We start from the raw sequence: 12,874 nt of genomic DNA on the forward strand, positions 1-12,874 counted from the left end.
TGGTAAAATTTGTCTCATAATACTTTGAAATACTTTGATTAGCTCTCTCTCTCTCTCTCTCTCTCTCTCTCTCTCTCTCTCTCTCTCTGAAACTTACTGGTCTTCTGCTTATATAGTATGGTTTCTGATTTTGCATTTTATGGATTTTCTGTGTGTGTGTAATCTGAGAGTATGTGCCTCTCTTGCTGTTTCTCTTTTACTTTCATTTGTTTTGCCCTAGTCTGGTTGTTGTTGTTGTCTGTTTATTAAAGTGAGAGAAAAAGGAATGAGGTTGGAAGGATCAGGAAGTGGGAAGATATGAGAAATGAGGGAAGAGAATATATTGTATGAAAAAAACTACATTCAATTTAAAAGGTGCATTAAATGAGAAACAGAACAAAACAAAAGAACCCAAATAGTCAGGCATGAGGATACATACCTATATTCCTAGCTCTAGGGAAGCTCACAAAGGACCTTGAGTTCCAGGCTAGCCTGGCCTATTTGGTGAAGGTCTGTTGCAAAAACAAAACAAAACAAAACAAAACAAAACAAAACACTCAACCCATTACACTTCCTTAAAATCCTATTTCAAAGCATTGCTGTTGGTAAGTCAGTATAGCAATACTATTTTAAATGAACTAGCTAGTAGTTGCTATTCTAGAAATCACTTTACTTCTAGAAATCATGAAGTATATTTTAGAACACCAATAGGTGTTGACAGAATAGTGTCATGTCCTAAGAGTGATTGACAGCTTTGTCCCAGGGAAGTGACAGCAGCAACTCCTTGGTATTCACTCACACCACCAAAGGAACTGCTTACTGGATTCCCAATCTGACTATACAGAGCCATGAGCCTGTAGGTCCCTCTGCTAAGCAGTCACTATGGAGTAGACACTGGGCCTGAACTGACACTAGAGAAACAAAGGCCACTCCTCAGCCAAGCCTTCTCAATCCTGAGTGAGAGCTCCTCCCATTCCTTCCAGGACACTGGCCAGACTACAAGTACCATCAAACACTGCTCTTCACAGTGATGCTGGCTGCAGGTGCTGGTTCTGTCAAGGTTACCATAGGCACCCAGTGGCTTCCTTCTATTGTATGTTCCCTCAGGAGGAGCATGCTGCCCACAGGGTTTCTGTGCTTCAAAAAGAAACAGACATGAATTTCCTTACATATTTCCTTACAGTATCACAGAAGTTGGGGGCATGGATCTAAAGAAACACACAGCTTGTCTTTCCTCATGAGGCCCTTGTCTTGCTTTGCCCTTTTTCCTCTTTCCAAAACAACTAGTTCTTGAGAAAGTGGCTGAAGTATTTAAGTGAATTATCAGTGAAGGAAACTGATGCCTGTTTTGAATATGCGCTTTCTCAGAATCCACAGATCACACAAACTTTCTCATCAGAACTGGCTGTATTAGGAAGGTGCTCACTGAGATGTAGCATTGGCTCCTCCCAGAGAACGTCCCCCATAGGATTTTATCATTAGCATCAGTAGTCAATGCTAACTGGATACTGGCATGCCATCTCTACTCCCTCCCCCTTTCTGACACAGGGACTCACTATGCACCTGAAACTGGACAACAACTTGTGATCTTGCCTTAGCTCTTGGCTTCCTAAGCACCACCAGGCCAGGCTTACTTTTAAGGCAGGTTCACTGTTAAATCCATTTTAAAGACTAGGAAGCTGATGAGGCTTAGGGAGTAATTGACTCCATTTTGACAGCCAAGAAATGACAAGGGCAGGAACTAAACTCAGGGTGGCCTCCAAAGTCCTTGCCATGCCACAAGCCAGCAGATGCCTCTCAGTCCTGATTGATAATACCTTCCTTTCCCTCCAGGGCTTAGTAAGATAAGGCAGACTTAGAGCAAAGGTCCCACAGGGAAGTTATGTGGCCAGGACAAGTCTTGCTACAATGGCTGGGAGAATCTAGGAACTTAGTTAGCTATCCATGGGTCAAGGGAACAAGGTATTGCCCTCCATCACCTTTGGTGGCCTGGTAGCCTCAACCAAGGAACTAGGGAATTGTGATGGGACCACTCTGGTAGAAGTGAGAGTGAGGTGTCTTCTGGAAATGACTGGAACTCACAAAGGGCGAGCCAGAGACAAACCTGTTGCATATACAAGCTGGTCTCTGGGATGAAAATGTCTTGTGGATTGGTTGGCTTTATGGCTTCTGTAGAAGATTCATTTATTGAAAATAGTCAATGTTAGAAGTGCCACCAGGGAAGTTGTTTAACTACTTAGGAAAATAAAAGTACGATATTCACCTTTATGATCCAGTGGCAAAGCCAAGATAAAACTGGAAACGAAGAGTTTAATAGTAACTTGAGAAATACAGGTAAAGATCTACAACATCTTTTGGGAATGAAGGACTTTCTACTTGTAAAAGCAATGGAATAAATGGGTGGAAATGTTACTCGTGATGATATAAAAATATATCAATGCCTTGGACACTGTAAAGGTAATAAAAGGTAGGCAACTATGTGAAACAGGACTGGAAACAAAAATTGGAGGTATCAGTCTAGTACTTTGGTCATGTAAAAGCTTATGATAATGGGCAAGAGATGCTATTGTTTGTACAGCCCCAACGGAAAGAACACAGAGACAAAACACGGGAAGCTGAGACAGTAAGAGAAGGTCCTATCCAGAGAGACTTCCCAATATCCCTGTGAGCTGCAGGTATCTGTCTTCCCACTGAATTCAGTTGCATCACAGTTTAGCAAAGAGAATCTCCAACTTTTCTCTTTAATTGGGAGGTAGAGAGAAAACCAGTATTAAAAACATAATCTGAATACTCCATTGATAAACAAATACAATGTTTGGAGAAGACTGGGTCAATGGTACAAAGTAGCAAGAGAGCAGAATGATAGCTGAAAATTTCTAGGACAGAGCTCAGAAACCATGGGTGAGGCCAGCAGTGGCTCCAGGGCTCTGAGGAGCGAGTATCCTGCAGCTGCTTTTGCAATAGGGGAGATGGGGAATCAGGTAGCTGTGTCATTTGTTTTGGGATAGAAACCACTTTATTACACATGAATCCTGTGATGTGATCTTGCAGATCTAAGGTATACACAGTGAAATGTATTGAAAACTGTGTCAGAATGGTTGACTGTAAGCCTCTTTACGAATCTGCAATTATTGTTGGTTTTAAACTAAAACATGAAGTACAAATGAAACCTGAGTGAAAATATTATTTAAAATAGCACAAGGGAGGATGGCAGCTCCTTGATGCCTGGACTGAGCACATCAGTAGGGCTGACTTCTGATGGGCATAGTGCAAAGACTCAGGCCTGTGAGATGGGCACATTTGGAACGGGAGTGTTGGACTGGGCACTGCCTGGGAGGGAGCTCCTGTTTCTAGTCTGTTCTGAAAGAACAGGTTCTTAAAGTACCAGGAGTCAGCTTTGCCTTGAAGGTTAGGGGGACCTTGAATTTGGGTTCTGGAGGAACAATTAGAATGGTGAATACGTATATTGATCTCCTTTCCTCAGACAGTGCTAAGAATAGCACCCATTCACACCAGTCTTCCTGAGAATTTGATCTGTCTAATATTGCAGGTATATTCCTGCATCAGACTTGGTATAACATTATTTCAGATTTAAGCAGGTTCATGGAGCAGTAGGAATCCCAAAACTAAGATGTAGGAATCCCCAAACTAAGACTTTCTATGGAGAAATACTCACCAATTTAATCTAGGTTTAAAAAAATAATCTAAACATAATCACCCCTCTTTTATTTCCTCACGCCTGCCTTTTCTGGTGGCTTTCTCTCATCTTGGAGATGCTGTTTTGGGCGGCAGTGGTGAGCAGAAGTAAAAAGCCACGTGTGTACTGCATCCTATTACACTTTAGTTCCCAAGACACAGAGGTGGCAATCCCACATAGTAGGTACACAGATTCCCCTGCCACTCGATGCAGGAGAGAAGTATGTACAGCTTTTAACAGATGTCTTTTTCTTTCTCCCATTTTGAGAAATGCTGTGTGGTTCAAATTCCACTCGCATTCTCCTTTGCATGCCATCCTTTTAAAGTTAGACTCATGGTGAAGCCTCGTGACGTGGGTTTAAGGAATGATGAAACTTAGCTTAGGTGGATCACCTCAGTGCTAGGAAGTTGTTCTCTCTCTCCCACTAAGATTTACTTTATCTGAGTGTTTTGTTTTCATGTATGTCTGTACACTACACTGGATGAATTGGATCCCCTGGAACGAGAACTAGAGTTACAGAAGGTTGTAAGCCGTGATATGGATGCTGGGAATCAAACTTCGTTCCTTTGCAAGGATACTTGCTAGTGCCCTTAACTGCCGAGTCATCTTTCCAGCACAGTTGTCAACTTTAAAATTTCAAACATTTCTGTATTTATTTATTTATTTAGCATGTGTTTGTATACCTGTATGTGTACACATATGTGTGCCATGGTGAGTACATGAAAGTCAGAGGACAACTTGAGGAGTCATTTCCTGCCTTCCACCAAGTGGGTTCTGGGGATTGAGTACAGGCCATCAAGCTTGGCAGCAAGGGATCTCACCCAGTGATCTTGCTGGTCCACAAGTCACCTCTCTAATCCAAGAAGTTCATGCCTAGAAGGGGACTACAGACCCACCAGCTCTCTTATCCCACCCTTTGTACTGGTTGCACAAGAATGGAAGATAAAAACAGAAATAATAAGAAAAGGAAAAGTCCTCAGAGAACTCCTTCAAATGTCACTTGGAGACACATAACTAAGAAGAGGCATGTCTAAGCTCCAGTGAAAACACACTGGTCCACAAAACATCCAATACATACATGCTTAAAACAGGAATTCTCCCACCGCTAAATATACTGAATTGAGTTGTGTGTGCAGAAACATGACTCCTCTGGCCTTTGCTATCACTACGCTGACACTGAGCCCCTCTGAGTCAGAGACCTGCCATCAGGCCTGCACTCTGACTGCACAGGAATGGGTCTTGCAAGAAGGCAACCCCCAGCCTCTGTTCCTTCATTCACATTTTCTCTCCATCCTCTGATCACCTCGAGGTTTCCAGAGTCCTTCCTTTTATTTTCCTTAGCCAGACACTGACAAGGCTCTTTTTCACCAGGGTTTTCTCTGGAGTAAGAGTTGCTTGGTACACTTCCTAACCCTGCCTCTCTCAGGCCACACCCCCAAATTCAGGAAGTCCACAATAACCAGGGCATTGTTCCCTCTACCCTGTCTCCACCTCACTGTCAAACACTGCTCTCCTGGTCACATAAGCAGATTCACCACCTCTGCGTTGTCCTCAAATGGTCCACCTTTCCTATGGATTTCATCGAAATCCTCTTCTGGTCATCTTCTTCCATAGGACCTGACCTTTCTATAGCCCAAATTGTTTGTCATTCAGACTCATACATTCCTTTATTGATTTTAATTAAAGTATGTGTGAGTATATGCATGTGAGTGCACTGCTACAGATGTGAGAGAGGATGTTGGTTTCTCTCTAACTGTATGTGCAGGTTGTGTGTAAGTGTGTGTGTGTGTGTGGGGCATTGTGTCCTGTGTGACATGTGATAAGAGTTAATATTAGAAAATAAGATAAAAATAAAAGAACCTGTGCTCACCTTGACAAGATTCCAAAGCCCGGGATTATCAGGCAAACTGTTGCCTGTAAAAGCACCTGACATTGTAAGTTTGTTGTTCAATACATTCTGACAGTATGGAAAGACAAACAGGTACCCTCAACTTGGTTTCCAGCCTCAAGTTATCTTTATGGCCAGCATGGTCCCCAAAGGAAGGAAAAGTAATCCGTAAAAATGGCAAATAGAATTAGGTCAACAACTTTACAGATTTTTTTTTTTACCAGATAAGTTAACAATTTTATGAGGGAATACATATCTTCTGCTGTGGTTTGAATATATGCTCCCTCACCCCCAAAGTTCATGTATCAGAAACTTATCCCCCAATTCATAGTTGATGGCATTTGGAGGTGGGCCTTTTGGAAGTATAATGGTTATTAGTGGTTTACAATTTCATACAGTTGAAAAATGGCCACCACCAGATGGGCTCTGTGGGGGTATTTTCTTGATTGCTAATTACTGGAGGAGGACCTAACTTACTGTGGGTGATGCCATCCTGGGAAGGTAGTCCTAGTTGGAGCAAGTCAGAAAGCATCCTCCTCCATGTCTTCTGCTTTAAGTTCCTACCTTGGATTCCCTTGATGGTGGACTGTAACCTGCAAAGGTAAAATGATTCCTTCCCTCTCCAAGTTGTTGGTGACTAGTGTCTTATCAAAGTGACAGAGAAACAAACTGGGACAGGAAATAATGGTGACCAGTGATCTTGAAAGAAGAGACCCAATGTGAGATTATGGCTCTGTGAGGCACGTCAAGAGCCACATGCTCCTTTCTCTTGTGTTAGGCTGTTGTGAAAAGGCCTTTGCCAGATGTTGCAAATCTTGGGCTGGAGCTGTGTTTCCTTTCTAGAGTACACAGGGACAGAGGCAGCCTCTAGCTACTTCTAAACTCACAGCTCCTTTTCTCTGTACTTTTCCATGCTTGTGTGATGCATCCTTGACTTTCTCTCTCACACATTCCATTCAGTTGGCCTGGGATTTGCTGGGCCTTCCACTTTAAGCTGCATTTGTCTCAAGATTCAGCTGAACCATGAACTGTAAAAGTCAGTAAAGGATTTAAGACAAAGTGAGGTGCTACTCTTGTTTGAAACAATGGGGCATGTTTATTTAAGCACTTTCCTGACGATCAGGGCAGGGCTGAAGGTAATCCCGTAGAATCCTTTGGCAAACACTGATGTGTTATGGGGACCAAACTAGGTGCTGAGGGACTAAGTGACTGTTTCAATTTGGCTGATGCTGTGAGCACAGAGGGTTGCTGTGTGAAGGTAATGTGATGCATGCTTCCTGGGATTCTCCAGAAGGGCAGCTTGGAGAAAGCAGGAAGAGAGGTAAAAACCAATGTCCTAGATAAAAATAGCTCCTTAAAATCGCTGTCCAGGCTGCCTGAAGCATGACGAATGTTCTTCTGTCCCTGCAGCAGTACTGCAGTGACAAACAGAAAAGGAAGGGGACAGGTGAGTTCAAAGGCAGACCCCACTGCCTCTGGTCATCTCTAAGGTTCCGTTTGCTGTCATTTTCAAAGGATACAACTTCTGACAAGCTCTCTGCTAATCTCTATTAAGGTTAGCAGGTGGTGGTGGTGGTGGTTGTTGTTCTTCCTCCTCCTCCCCCTCCTCTCCCTCCTCTTCTTCCTCCTCCCCCTCTTCTTCTTGTTCGTCTTTGTCATCCTTACAAAAGATTGCTAAGAAATCTTTAAGTTCAGATAGGGCACTCACTTGGTTCCATCACAAGATCAAGAATGGCGAGCAAAGTAGACACCTACCATTGTCCACTGCACTTTCTCAAACCCAAGGCCCAGGGAACAGTTACGGTGGCTGCACAGCTTTGCTGGTCAGAATTGAGGTCACTTCTCAAAGGTAAGTTGTTTTCAGTCTAAAAATTTATTGAAGCTGCAGGGTGAAGACCTAACCCTGGGTGGACAATTTTGTTCCATGTCCATTTCTTCTCCCCATCCCTAGGACTTGAATCTCATGGACCTATTTCAATGCATTTCCTACACATAGCTATTTTATAGCAATTATTTGAGGAAAACATCACTTGTAATAGCAGATGAGGTAATCAAAACTCAGTATATTACATATACAAAGAGTTCAGGACTTGACTTACAGCTTCCAACTGCATGTTCTATGTTCCTTCTTCTGAACACATCAGCTTTGCTTCTATAACTAAGTCATATGCTAGCTAACAAGAGCTCTTCTAAGAAAGAAAACTAATTATCCATTCATTAAGCATATGAGTGAGAATAGTAAGGCTCTGGACACCATTATAAATACCCAGAAAAGAGGAAGTGAGCTACTCTGTCTTAGTTTATTTTTGCTGCTTATAACAAAGTACCTTACTTAGCCTGGGCAATTCATAAATAATAGAAAGTAATTTCTCACAGTCTGCAGATATGAGATGAGGGGGCAGCAGATTAGTGTCTGGCAAGGACATGTGCTTTGTACAGGCTCCTCTTATGCATGCTCACAGGGCTGGAGGGACAAAAGGACACCAGCATCTAGACTGTGTCCTAACATGATGGATGAGAAACACAGGACAGGCAGCTCTGAATCCTTCTCTAGAAGGGCAAGAATCTCATACATGAGGGTACAGCTTTATGACTTGCATACTTCTCTAAAGGTTCACCTCTCAGGACGGCACAGTGGTAATAAAACTTCAGTGCCTGCTATGCAGTAGCCCTCAGGGAACTCTCACCCTAAACCAGCAGCCATGTAAAGGAAGAGTGTAAGACAAGCGTGAGCAATGGAGAGCCATCACAGAGCTGGCACATGAGTAGCCTGGACACGGAAGGGAGGGAGCAATTACGGGTTAGTTGGGAAAACCTGCTGATAGCCCTTCTAGAGACTGTATGGGAGAGCAGGGCTGTTTGGTCACAGCTAGGCCACAGCTGGATTCTTGGCCTCATCATCCAGCCACAGACTGTAGAGCCTGGGAAGGCAGTCTGATCAAAGCCCTTTGCCCCAAAGATGGTGGTAGTAAACTACACCTGCTAGTGGCTCCTTCCAGAAGCCACAGTAATAACGAAGAGGACTGCCCAGGAAAAGTCATGAGATGTGTGTATGAAGTAGGAGAACTGAATATAGGCTTGCTGAGAGAAGGAAGAAAAGAGACAGAGTATCTAGATGTGGAGGGTCTCGGGCCTTGAGATCTGCCTCAGTTCCAAAGACTCTTGCAGTTATGATTCAAGTATATCCTTAAATAAATCCCTTCTGTCCCAAGAGAGTTGAGCTGCTGCCCTGGAGAGGTACTTCTCCTAGTGAAGAGCCCTTCGGGAACCTGCGAAAATGGCAGCGATTGGGTATACCTTCTGTGACAAAGTAGTAAGAGATGACAGACTACAAAGGGGCATATAATCTCTACAAAAAGGAAATATAGTAGTAGATATATAGAAGTATAGTATACAAAGTATATAAAGAAGTGTAGTAGTAGATACACTGCAAAAAAGGGAAAGTGACACTCGTCTTTAGTGACCCCGGGACAGGATTTACCCCTGTAGCATCATCACAGCTTTGACTAACAAGGTTAAGAAGACCCCATCACGACCACATGAATAGTGGCAGTCCTGCAATCCAAGAGCCTACAAGCAGAACGGGTGTGGGGGCATCACTGTACCTTGTTTTTTAAGCCAGCCCTGGATATCTGCATTTTTCACTACTATGCACTTAAGAGTCAACCCAAATATGTAACAAAACATCAACATTTCAATTCTCTCAAAAACATCTGTCTTAAACTCAACCCAGACCAAATTATAAATTTTATAATTTATCTTTATAATTCCAAATGCAGAGTGAGCCTGGAGACAATGAGGTGCTTTCTGAGTTTCTCTTTACTCTTTCTCATGCCCCAGGCTAGAAAGACTTTGAATAACTGTGTCGCACAGGAAAATTTATAAACTCAGAACTATACTTCTTAAAGTTGTATGAACTCAGAGACTAAAGATATCTGATGCCTCCTAAGGAGCTGAAGGCATGCGCACGGTAACTTAGGGCTTGTCCTCATTAGACGGACAGATCTAGGCAGCAATAATCCAGTCCGGACTGCAACCCTGGGAAGAGGCCCTGGGAAGTGGCCACAGTGACACTGGCTGTTAGGTTAAACTATTGGACTACAGAGTCCCTTTAGTACATTTAGTGACCTATAGAGGGAATCTCAGTGACTTTCTATAGGAAGGTTCTGAAGGACAAGCAAGAACCAAATGCCATTTTTTTCCTAAGACATGCATCCATCTTCTGCAGGGGACAGACTGTTATCTATAATTGAGACAAAGTTCTTCCATTTGTTGAACATTATGAGATTAGCCCCATCTTCAGTAGATTAAGCTTCCCTCAGACATCCTGAGATGTGAAAAAACAATACCCAATTTGTTTAACAACTTGTTTACTTCAGAGAAAATCTACTGCTGCCATGGTGGTGTGTGTCACAGTGTTTTACATCAGGCAGAGACAAGGTCCTGGCTCCTTTATAGTAACTTCACCTAGGTCTGTGGAGAATGCTCACAGGGTGGTGGGTACTGGCAAGTGTGAGTCCAGGAAGCCATTCACACCACCCAGCCAGGATGCTCGAGAAGGCAATCTCTCATGTCAGGGGTCTTGAGTCAGCTAACTGTAGCCCAGAGGCCAAATCTGATTCCCAGGGCAGCCTGAGCCACAGCCAGACCTGTGCATGTATACTTTGTCTGAGCTTTTGCAGTGGCAGAGTCAGAGAGTTTGGAGAGATAAGAAGGCACACTAAGTGGAATTTAACAGCCTTGATCTGAACTGGAGAGACTATCCCCAAGACTGCTTGAGAATCGTCACCCCACGGTGAGCAGCACAGTTCAAGAACATCTTTCCTCTGACATGTTCCTCAGTGTTATAGGCTAGGTTTAACTTTGGATGTGAATGAATGACAAACATCTGATTTCAATAAGCTACTTCACTCTAACCTAAAGTTCTAGGGCTGAGGTGACATATATCCCAGAGCTTCTTTTGGGCTTCTATGGTCCTGTTCTTCTGACAGCTTCACATCCTGGTACAAAAGAGCTACTAGAGCACCAGCCATTGCATCTCAGCCAAGCACCCTATGCAAAATTAGGAGGCAAGTAGCACATATAGGCTCCAAAAGTGGAAATCAAGTAGAAAGCAAATAGGACACAGTAAAGAAACACATGTAACTGCTTATCTCAAAAGACCCTAACACGACAGCTCTGCTTTTACCCCAGAGCTAAAGTTTACAATCTAAGGTGCAAAGGAAGCATCAGCAAACGTGCTCTGTGGGATAAACAAGAGAACCTCTGTTTTGAACAAGTGTAGATTTGGGGTGGGGTGCAGGAATGGAAGATGAAACTGGACCTGGCAGAGTACATCTGTAATCCTAGCCATTCAGAAGGCCAAGAAGGGGAAGGTCCAAGTTCAAGTTTGCCTGGGCTAGAGTGAATTCAAGGCCAGTCTGGGCAATTCAGTGAGACTTCATCTAACATAAGTATGATATGTAGGGTTATAAATTAGTGGTAGAGTAGCAAGGGCGAGGCCTCTTTCTTTGTAGAAAGAGTTGGTTCTTAGAGTTGAGAAAAGGAAAGCCTTGCTGGTATAGAAACTAGTTACTGTGAAGGAGGAACTGAGCCTCCCTGTAGGCCAACTCCCAGCCTCACCCGCCACACTGTGCAAGCTCTTGGTCTAGGAAACCGAGGCATTCAAGTGCAAGTGGCAAAAAGGTGCCTACGCCTCCACCACATGCATCCGGCAGGACAGAATGAAGGTATTCTGCGGGGAACTGATAAAAGCAAGCGAAGGAAGATGATAAAACAGAAACAGGGAGGTGATGGTGGCACGGAGGAGGATGTGAACTCTCAGGACACCAAGGAAGGGGGCGGTGCAGACAAGGAGGGGAGACAGAAAAGATAACAGCCAGGGTCAGAGATGATCACAAGTACACCATGGGTGAAGTCAAAACAGAGAGATTTAAAAGATGAGAGAGGAAAAAAAATAGGAGCAGAGTCAAATAAAGTAATTCTCAGAACAAACTTATAAAGATACAATTTAAGAAACTTCCCTAAACCAAAATCAGGGTCAAATCTCATTTCTGAGAGGCCACACATCAGGAAGAGCAGGTTACTCTTTGTTGAGGGCTATCCTTATCCAGCTTTTTAGAAAACAAAAATTTCTTTAGGACAAAACCCAAAAAGGTCAAGTGGCCTTTATACTAAGTTAAACTCTCAATAAAGGAAAAGGCAGGCCAAGGATGTTATGTCCTGCCCAAGCGACACTCATTCAGGTATAACAGACTGCCAGTCTGAGAAACAAAAGGGTTATGAGATATGTTTCCTCAAGTCCTTGAGCAAACCTGCCCTTGACGGTGAACTTTAGGAAATCTAAATAATAGAGAGAATGAGGCAGAGCTGGGAGTGAGCACCGAATGCCATCACATAGGAAAGGAGAGTTAAAAAAGCAAAGCAGAGGGACAGTGCTCAGCAGGGTCGACTGTGGAAGTACAAGGCAGCAATGAGGGCTGATACAAGTGTGGAGACCCGGAGGGGAATGGCAGGCCTGTTAGAGCAGGTCAGGGCCCATCCGGCCTCTGCTAGCCAGGAGTCAAGCAGGATCTTTGGAGAAGGATGAGTCTCCACCTCTCCTGCTCAAGCACCCCTGGAGCATCAAATCAGTTAAGATAAAATGCAGTCTCAGGCCTTGTAGCTTCGGCCCTGCGTGATCCTGTGCATACAATACTCTTTCCATCTGCCTCCCCCTGGAGCCTCCAGTCATGTCTTTGCTGCCTTCAGCATCTGGCATGTGTCGCTGTCCCACCAATAGAGGATTCTATTCGATTTCTGTGTTGTTTTATGTAGGTTTTCATTTTGCTCTTTTGAGGCAGTCTCACTAAGGCCCTAGCTGGCCTTGAACTCTTCCATCAGTTTTCCAAGTGCTGTGATTACAGACATGAGCTTTCCAGCCTGCTTCCTGGAGTGTTCCTTTCCCAGCCCTAGACTGCTCAGGGTACCTTTTTCTGAGTATTTTCTACGGTGCTAGAGACGGAGCCGGAGACCTCACATGGGCTAGGGAGATGCTCCGTCACTGCTATCTCCTCAGTCCTTCTTTTACTTTTTACAGTTGGTTCTGGATCTCATTAAGTCCCCAGTCTGTCCTGAACTTATTATTCTACAGCTCCAACTGACCTTGAACTTGCAGTCCTCCTGCCTCAGTCCCTGGAACATTGGAATTACAGACAGGTACCATTAGGCCCTTGCCTATCACGTTTATCTGCTCACAGTCAAGATCTCCCAGAGCTGATCCACTCCCCAGCTGGCATCCTTGATTGATTGATAACTTGTTTTCCCTCATT

General features: G+C 43.8%; 1 protein-coding gene across 43 annotated transcripts in view; it reads right to left on the bottom strand.

The window, feature by feature from the left end:
- Fars2 (phenylalanyl-tRNA synthetase 2, mitochondrial) overlaps positions 1–12,874 on the bottom strand; it is a 434,171-nt gene that overhangs the window by 119,893 nt on the left and 301,404 nt on the right.

This window comes from Rattus norvegicus, chromosome 17 (assembly GCF_021556685.1).
Source record: "Rattus norvegicus strain SHRSP/BbbUtx chromosome 17, alternate assembly SHRSP_T2T, whole genome shotgun sequence".
Classification (NCBI taxonomy): Eukaryota; Metazoa; Chordata; class Mammalia; order Rodentia; family Muridae; genus Rattus; species Rattus norvegicus.